Raw genomic sequence first — 7,372 nt, 5'->3', positions numbered from 1 at the left:
CGGTGACCAACACTATGGATTACAATAGCCTAATCTGAATGGCATAGTCCAATAAGCTCAAATAAACAATCATAGTGCAAAATTTGACCTAACTTGCAGAGTATGAGTTTTTGTACCCAAAGTTTCAAAGTCAGGCATCTTATCAAGATCAAGATAGTGATAGTGACATAACAATTAACACGCTTATCTTACCAAGGTCTTATCTATCTGCATGGTAATTGGAAATATTATTATGGTGTAGCCTATTTGTTTTAAGGATGAAACAACTGGCTCCTTTTGCATGGAAATTAGAACAAATTACTATACAAGCTGTATCAAAAAGTTTGGTACCCAGCAGTTTTGATAGTAATTGAAAAGCCTGGTTCTTCCAAATGCAATATCGGGTCCCCTTAAAATGATAAAATGATCAGACCATAAATCTTTTGTGACTGTTTATGACATTAATCAACAAATTATGCGGATCCTAGATGTGTCGAGGATGTTATGTTTATGAACAAAACGTTACGTTTGTATTTTCAACATTGTTAATCATTGCTACGTGTATGTTAACAAATGAAAGTTCTGTAATTATTTTAATTCTTCAATGCTAAGTTAGTAAGTATTCTTTTGGATATCATCAAATTGTAAATCTCTAGTCAGATTTTCAGTGTGTTAACAACTATGTATCAAAGATGTTACGTTCATGTACAAAACATTAACGTTCTTATCTTGTAAACATTGTATACCCATATAGCTACTTTTGAAGAATGAATGTTCTGTAATTGTCTTTTATCCTTCATCTCTATTAGATTTTCAGTGTATTAGCAAGTAGATGATGTACACTGCAAAAAAAAGTGTTCAACATTAGAACACCACCTGTGCAAAATTTGACACACTGTATTCAATTTCATAATGCTTAGTGTTCGTAACCATAATGCTTAGTGTTCGTAACATAACGTTAGAGGAAACTTTTAAACACATAGTGTTTGAAGTGTTCAGCATTAGAACACCACCTGTTCAAATGTTGACATACTGTATTCAATTTCAGAATGCTTAGTGTTCGTAACATAATGTCAGAGGAAACTTTTAACACATAGTGTTTGAAATGTTCAGCATTAGAACACCACCTGTTCAAATTCGACATATAGGCCTATTTGACATACTGCATTCAATTTTGTAATGCTTATAGTGTTCGTAACATAACGTCAGAGGAAACTTTTAAACACATAGTGTTTGATCATTCACTAAATGTTCATAAAATGAACACTGTATATGTTTAATCTACAATTTTCACAACACTATTAATAGGCATATAGCATAAAATGCTCGCCTGATTGTAAAACCATTTTTATAATTGGTTACTATTATTTATGGAGATCATCAGTTGTTCTCATTTTATTTTACACAGGCCTGCAGCTTGCACGGAATGAAAGAACATTGAACATTTTGCGGTTTATAGAAAATACCTGAAAATAGGCCTATTATAAGGGGTAGGCTTACGTCGAATATTGAAATTTAGGCCTATACCGTACACTCCAAATAACTCTGGGTGCACGCCAAAGGTGTTCACAACTTTTACACGGAATGAACATGTAATGTGTTCGTTTTGAACACTGTATGTATGTAGGCTATATTTACCACGTGATGGGCCACGCATGCGTCGTTGCACCGTATAATAGAACAGACGATGTCATCGGAGTGAGAAACCGCGATTTGGACGGGGATTTGGAGGTGAGATTTTACCCACAAAATACCATTTTATTTAAAAACAAATATATCGAACGTGTTCTCCACATATCATAGAACAACGAGACTAAAAATGTATTAAATTCATCGTTTTTGTATTGCGTGGTTTTAGTGCATTTTAATGAATGCGCAGTAAGCTTATCAATCATGACCATGCAATAGTCACATGGTCAGACAGTGTGCAAATCTGCAATTTGATATAGGCCTAATGTGAATTATACTGTAGGCCTTATGACGAGTGTGTCTTACAACTGGTTAGTATGCGGGTCGATTTCATGCCATGGCATGCCTGATGGAATAGATGTAATTGCGATGTTGCACTAGTCAAACATGCATAGGCCTAGCCCTAGGTTTGCTGTAATTTACTACTGAGTCTGTTGTTACAATTAAATTTCGGGCAAAGGTGTACATTTATACATTGACCCATTGTACTTTGCTTTGTGTAGGCGTATTGCATCCCTTTTTGTAACACTTATTGAACATATGTAGGCCTAAGTGTCATATGTTCCAGACTTGAACACTAAGTGTATGACATTTGTGAACACAACTCAGTGTTCAAAGATTAGAACACAAGTGTTCTAAATGATTAGAACACAAGTGTTCTAAAGCTGAACACATTTGATTTTGAACATGTAAATGTGTTCTTAAAGTGTTACATGGCATTGAACATGTAAATGTGTTAGGATTTGGAACACTTTGTGTTCAAAGTTTTAACATTAGGTGTTCAAAACATGAACACACCATGTTCACAAAATGACGACAATATGTTAACATCAAGTGTTCAAAAGGTGAACACACGTATTCACAAATTATACTGTTGTGTTAAAGTCTGGAACACTTGGTGTTCACAATCAGTACACTTTTATATGTTCAATAAGTGTTACAATTTTTAGTGTTCTAATTCAGAACACTTTTTTTTTGCAGTGTATATGTATCACAGACGTTATGATGTATATGTATCACAGACCCGGGATCACAGACGTTATACATTCATAAAAACTTTTCTTTTGGTCAACATAGGGGTAGATCCTCTTCTATACTATCCATCATATACCCCCTGCATAACGAAATTCAACAATATTCAATATCCAAAGCAATATCATCACTACAATATGCCCCAAAATTGAACTCCCCACCCCACATAATCGCAAATTGACACGACAGCTTCATTCCAATTCAATTTATTTCATCCAAAACGGTCCTGTGATACACCTTCCCCAATCAAACACATTTGTCTTGCATTTGATCATCTTCTACTCTTCCCTAGAAAAAATCATTATGATACCAAATCCCCGGGACCAAATCTAAACACCATGCCATGGAATTCACCATATCACGTCCAAGCTCACATAATTTGGGCGCCCCATTCCTTTTTTAAAGGAATTTTTATTTTCCCTTTTTTAAAAACCTATTTGAGAGTAAGTTAGCATGGTTAGCGGGCGCGACACACCGGCTCACAAAATATAAGAATCATATAAAGCATCCAGTAAATATTGGTAATTGATCGAATATTATTGTCAACGTTTGTTTTCTTTCCCTGCATGCATGCCTCAGATGACATCAACGTGGCACGTATTTTCCACTGTGTTGTCATACACTATCTAAAAGACAACACTGCTTAACTGGGTCTATGCCTAATTTGACCCTTAATTAAACTCAGTTTATCAGATTAAAATGATACGATTAACAGAAAGGTAAGTCGGTCATTTATAGTAAGATAAGAATTTGACAGCTCAACCAGACTGTTTACTGTTTAGCTCAAAAATCCCTATCCATTCAAGGTTAATTTATAAACCTTGAATGTCTGTGGAAGATTGGCCTACAGAAGTTTGCCATGAACATGAACATGACTGTCTCATTCAAGGTTTCTCACAACCAACAGGGGCATGCGTGGTGGAACCTGCAATGTTGCCATTTGTAGCCTAAATAAAAATTCCTTTAAAAAAGGAATGTGGCGCCCAATGTATTATAATGATTTTTTTTAGGGAAGAGTAGAAGATGATCAAATACGAGAGAAATGCTTCATGGAATGAAGCTTTCGTGTCAATTTGCGATTATGTGGGGTCAGAGTTCTGTTTTGGGAGCCTATTGTAGTGAGGATATTGCTTTGGATATTGAATATTGTTGAATTTCGTTATGCATGGCCTAGGGTATATGATGGATAACTAGAAGACACAAATAAGTAAGCTTCCCCCTAGTCATCTATACACTCATTCTTGTCACACGACGAATTTCGACAAAGTCATGTAAACGTAATTTCGTTTTTCACCCGACCTCCGTCCAGAAACAATCCTGAAATGTTGAAAACTTGGGGTCGGCGCACTCATGCCAGTTTATAGGTATACTCTGTGTCTTTTGTAGCCAACCATGTGGCTAAGAGAGGCTAGGAAATACTTAAACTAATACAAAACAATCATACCCTCCTTTCATATCAAACAATACCAAGAAATTCACAGGCCTGTTAAATCAAGGGTAAGATCGATCGTTATTCTTCATGAAACGGGCACAGCCCATTTTTATGTTATTAATTCTGCTAAAAATTAATTAATAAATAACAAAATTACGTCATAGAACTCTATTTTAAACAGACAAAATAGCCAGTGGGGTTTCTGTCACTTAACCTTGCTAGGAACCCTTCCCAGCAGTTAGGCATTACAATGAATATTATTTTTGCAAATACACTTCTGACCTTCAACACAGTCATGTCGTCCGAATTTATTCCTTTCTCTGCTGACCAGAACTGATGTTTTTTATCAGAGATAGTCACCACAAAGATACTGAGCTTCTAATATCTTTGGTCACAATCAGTTAGCAGTCGATTCAAGCACATAAAGTCATAAACCAATTAGTGATTTCATGATTGGTCAGTGGTTGTGTTGGTCAACTATAATTAATTGGTGTTGGTTTAAGGATTAGGTGCACCGCGTGCAATCACTATGGACCACAATGGCCTCATTCCAGTGGCATATTATCAATAACCTCAATTAAACAATCATAGTGCAAAATTTGACCTTGAGTTGCAAAGTATGAGTTTTTGTACTCACATTTTCAAAGGTCATTCAATGAATGCACAAATGTATTGGGGTTAAAGAACTGTGCCCTGATAGATGAGCATGTTGTAGATTCTTCACACTGTAAACAACTAGTTCATGTGCAAACATGTTCAAAACATACATAATTAGAATGGTCAAATGTCACCGTCTATCGGGTTCTAAGAGGCGGTAAACTGGTTTAAACCATACAAAGGTCACGGGTTATTTGGTGTTTTTTATAAGTCCATTAATTTTGTATTTTAAACAAAGGGTATACACACATCATTTTAGGCCGTATAAAATTAATGTTTTGGTTCTCGTCCCCTCCCTCATCAATTTCTGGGATATGTCAGATTTTTTTTTTTTTTTTTAGATTTTTCAATTATTTTAGACTTTGGAATGATTTATGAATTTTTCATACATATAAATAAGTTTATTAGAGAACAAGGATCACTTCCAAGTCTTTTTGTGGTACTCTAGGGGTTTATCCTCAGAATCTCACATTTGAAAAAAAAAGTGCCTCGTCGTTTCTTCGAGCACTGTTGGAAAAGACCGAAAACTACTGACAATGCTGATTTTACATTGGGAAAAAAAAAAAAAAACACCTCCCTCCCTCATCAATTCATGAAAATCCTCTGGACGAGAACCAAAATATTAATTTTATACGGCCTTATCCCGTGCATATCAGAAAACAATAATAAAATAAAATCCTAGCATATTGTGGTTTTATTTCTGAGCTGGGCATAATTTTAGCAAAACAATTAAGGAGTAAATCTAGCAAGAGTGAAATTAGAAGCTTTTCACAAAGTACATGCCTATATGTGGCCCCTCCGTAGAGGGCGCCACAAAAAGTGGAATTTCATCGATTTTCTGTACACCACTATTCAAAACAATGTATAGGCCTATAAAGAGCTACACATTCAGCCTAGTATAGGGCCTAATGATATTATAGACTTGGTTACATTCGTTTGAATTCATTTCATGTAGATTAATGTTAAAATTTTAACGATATTTACATAACATTCTAGGCCTATTATTAAAGCGAGGATCTGGCTTCAAACCAAATCGCCAGTCGCTAGTCGACGCCGCGGCATGCAGAAGAGGCAATAAGCTGGGTTATTTTTCGGAACAATAGAAGTAGGCCCAAATGACCGGTTCTGCCACAGCACCAGGACCCATCGACTGATCTGCCAATGCACCAGCGGCCCGGGACCAGCGGTCGACCGACGTTTAAAGCTAGTCCCTAAAATATTTGAAACTATATACCATTCCTTCGCTTTGATAGGTTGACACATGGTTGAGGGTATTTCGACCAATGTGGTCAGCTCATTTGGTCAGCTCGTTATTCCGAAGGGATTTTTGTGCGCCCTCTGCTTGGGCTTCTAATGTCCCAGGCCCCCTCATTCCATTCTTCCCAACTAGAAAAGATAGAGAACGTGAATGGATCGAGTCAAGAGATTCGATACACCCCATTCGGCAAAAGGTCGGCTATATGTCTGTAAAAAATAGCAAAATTGGGCTAAATTGTCAAAATGTTAGATAAATATAACCCCAGACCAAGAACTCTCTAATAATAATTGCATATAATTGTATAAAGACCAGAATGAAGATTTGTCTTGAATTGAAAAGGCCTGTATTTGAAAAATCTCAGTAGGCCTATAGGATAGGCCTACACCCGAAAGGAAACATCCTGGCTATAACGAGCCTGCGTTGTCCCTCCCCTCATTATGTTAGCTACGCATATATGCCAAATGCAGGCCTACGGAACGGCGAACATAAGGCTTTTCATGTTGTCCTTCTTATCTTGTATAGCGTCGGAATTTTGCAAATGAAAATGAGAAAAATCAAGTTGTATCTTGACATTTCTGATACAAAATTCAAAAGATATATAAGTTTGTCAGCTCTTTTAACACCACGCGCAATGATGGGTTAATTGTAACTAATTAACGTGTGTGTTTGGGCTCAAAGTTCATCTTTAAGCTTTGTATTTACCAGTAGACGATAATCTTTACGGCCTACATCTTTCATTAAGTAAGATAAGTTTGCGGTAGCAATGTTTATGAATGAGCATTTGATACCGATTGCAGTTGGTGCTACTGGCGACGATTGTGGCGCAAGGAGGTTGTTTGAAATGCCGTACCGTGATGCTTTGCTGATAGGCCTGCAACAACATTTAGGGTAGGCCTACTATTATAGGCCCTATATATCGCGATCTTCTTGTGTGCGCATCAGTAAGGCAATTTTGGTTTGTCTCACTAGTGGGCAAAGGGTTTTTTTTCTCTCACTATAATGGGAGAAGTTTTTTTTTAAACTCGATCCCATGCCCCCCCCCCCACCCGGCCCTGAATGAAATAAAGATTGATGATGATGATGATGATGAATCAATAGTGCACCCCATAGGGGCGAAGCGCGCAAAAATTGTGCAATACCCTAATTTCGGCTATTTTGGCCCGCTCTCCCACCCGATACATGCATGTGATTGTGGGATACCACGAATTTGCCTTCATATGTATGGCTAGCCTGATGAGCACGGACATCGGGATTGGTTTACTTTAGTTGTCCTGGGTATACTGATATGTCACATGCAAAATTCACACGGTTATTGCATCAACTTG

The sequence above is a fragment of the Amphiura filiformis genome, chromosome 18 (genome assembly GCF_039555335.1).
Source record: "Amphiura filiformis chromosome 18, Afil_fr2py, whole genome shotgun sequence".
Lineage (NCBI taxonomy): Eukaryota > Metazoa > Echinodermata > Ophiuroidea > Amphilepidida > Amphiuridae > Amphiura > Amphiura filiformis.
Note: the sequence above shows the minus strand (reverse complement) of the source record.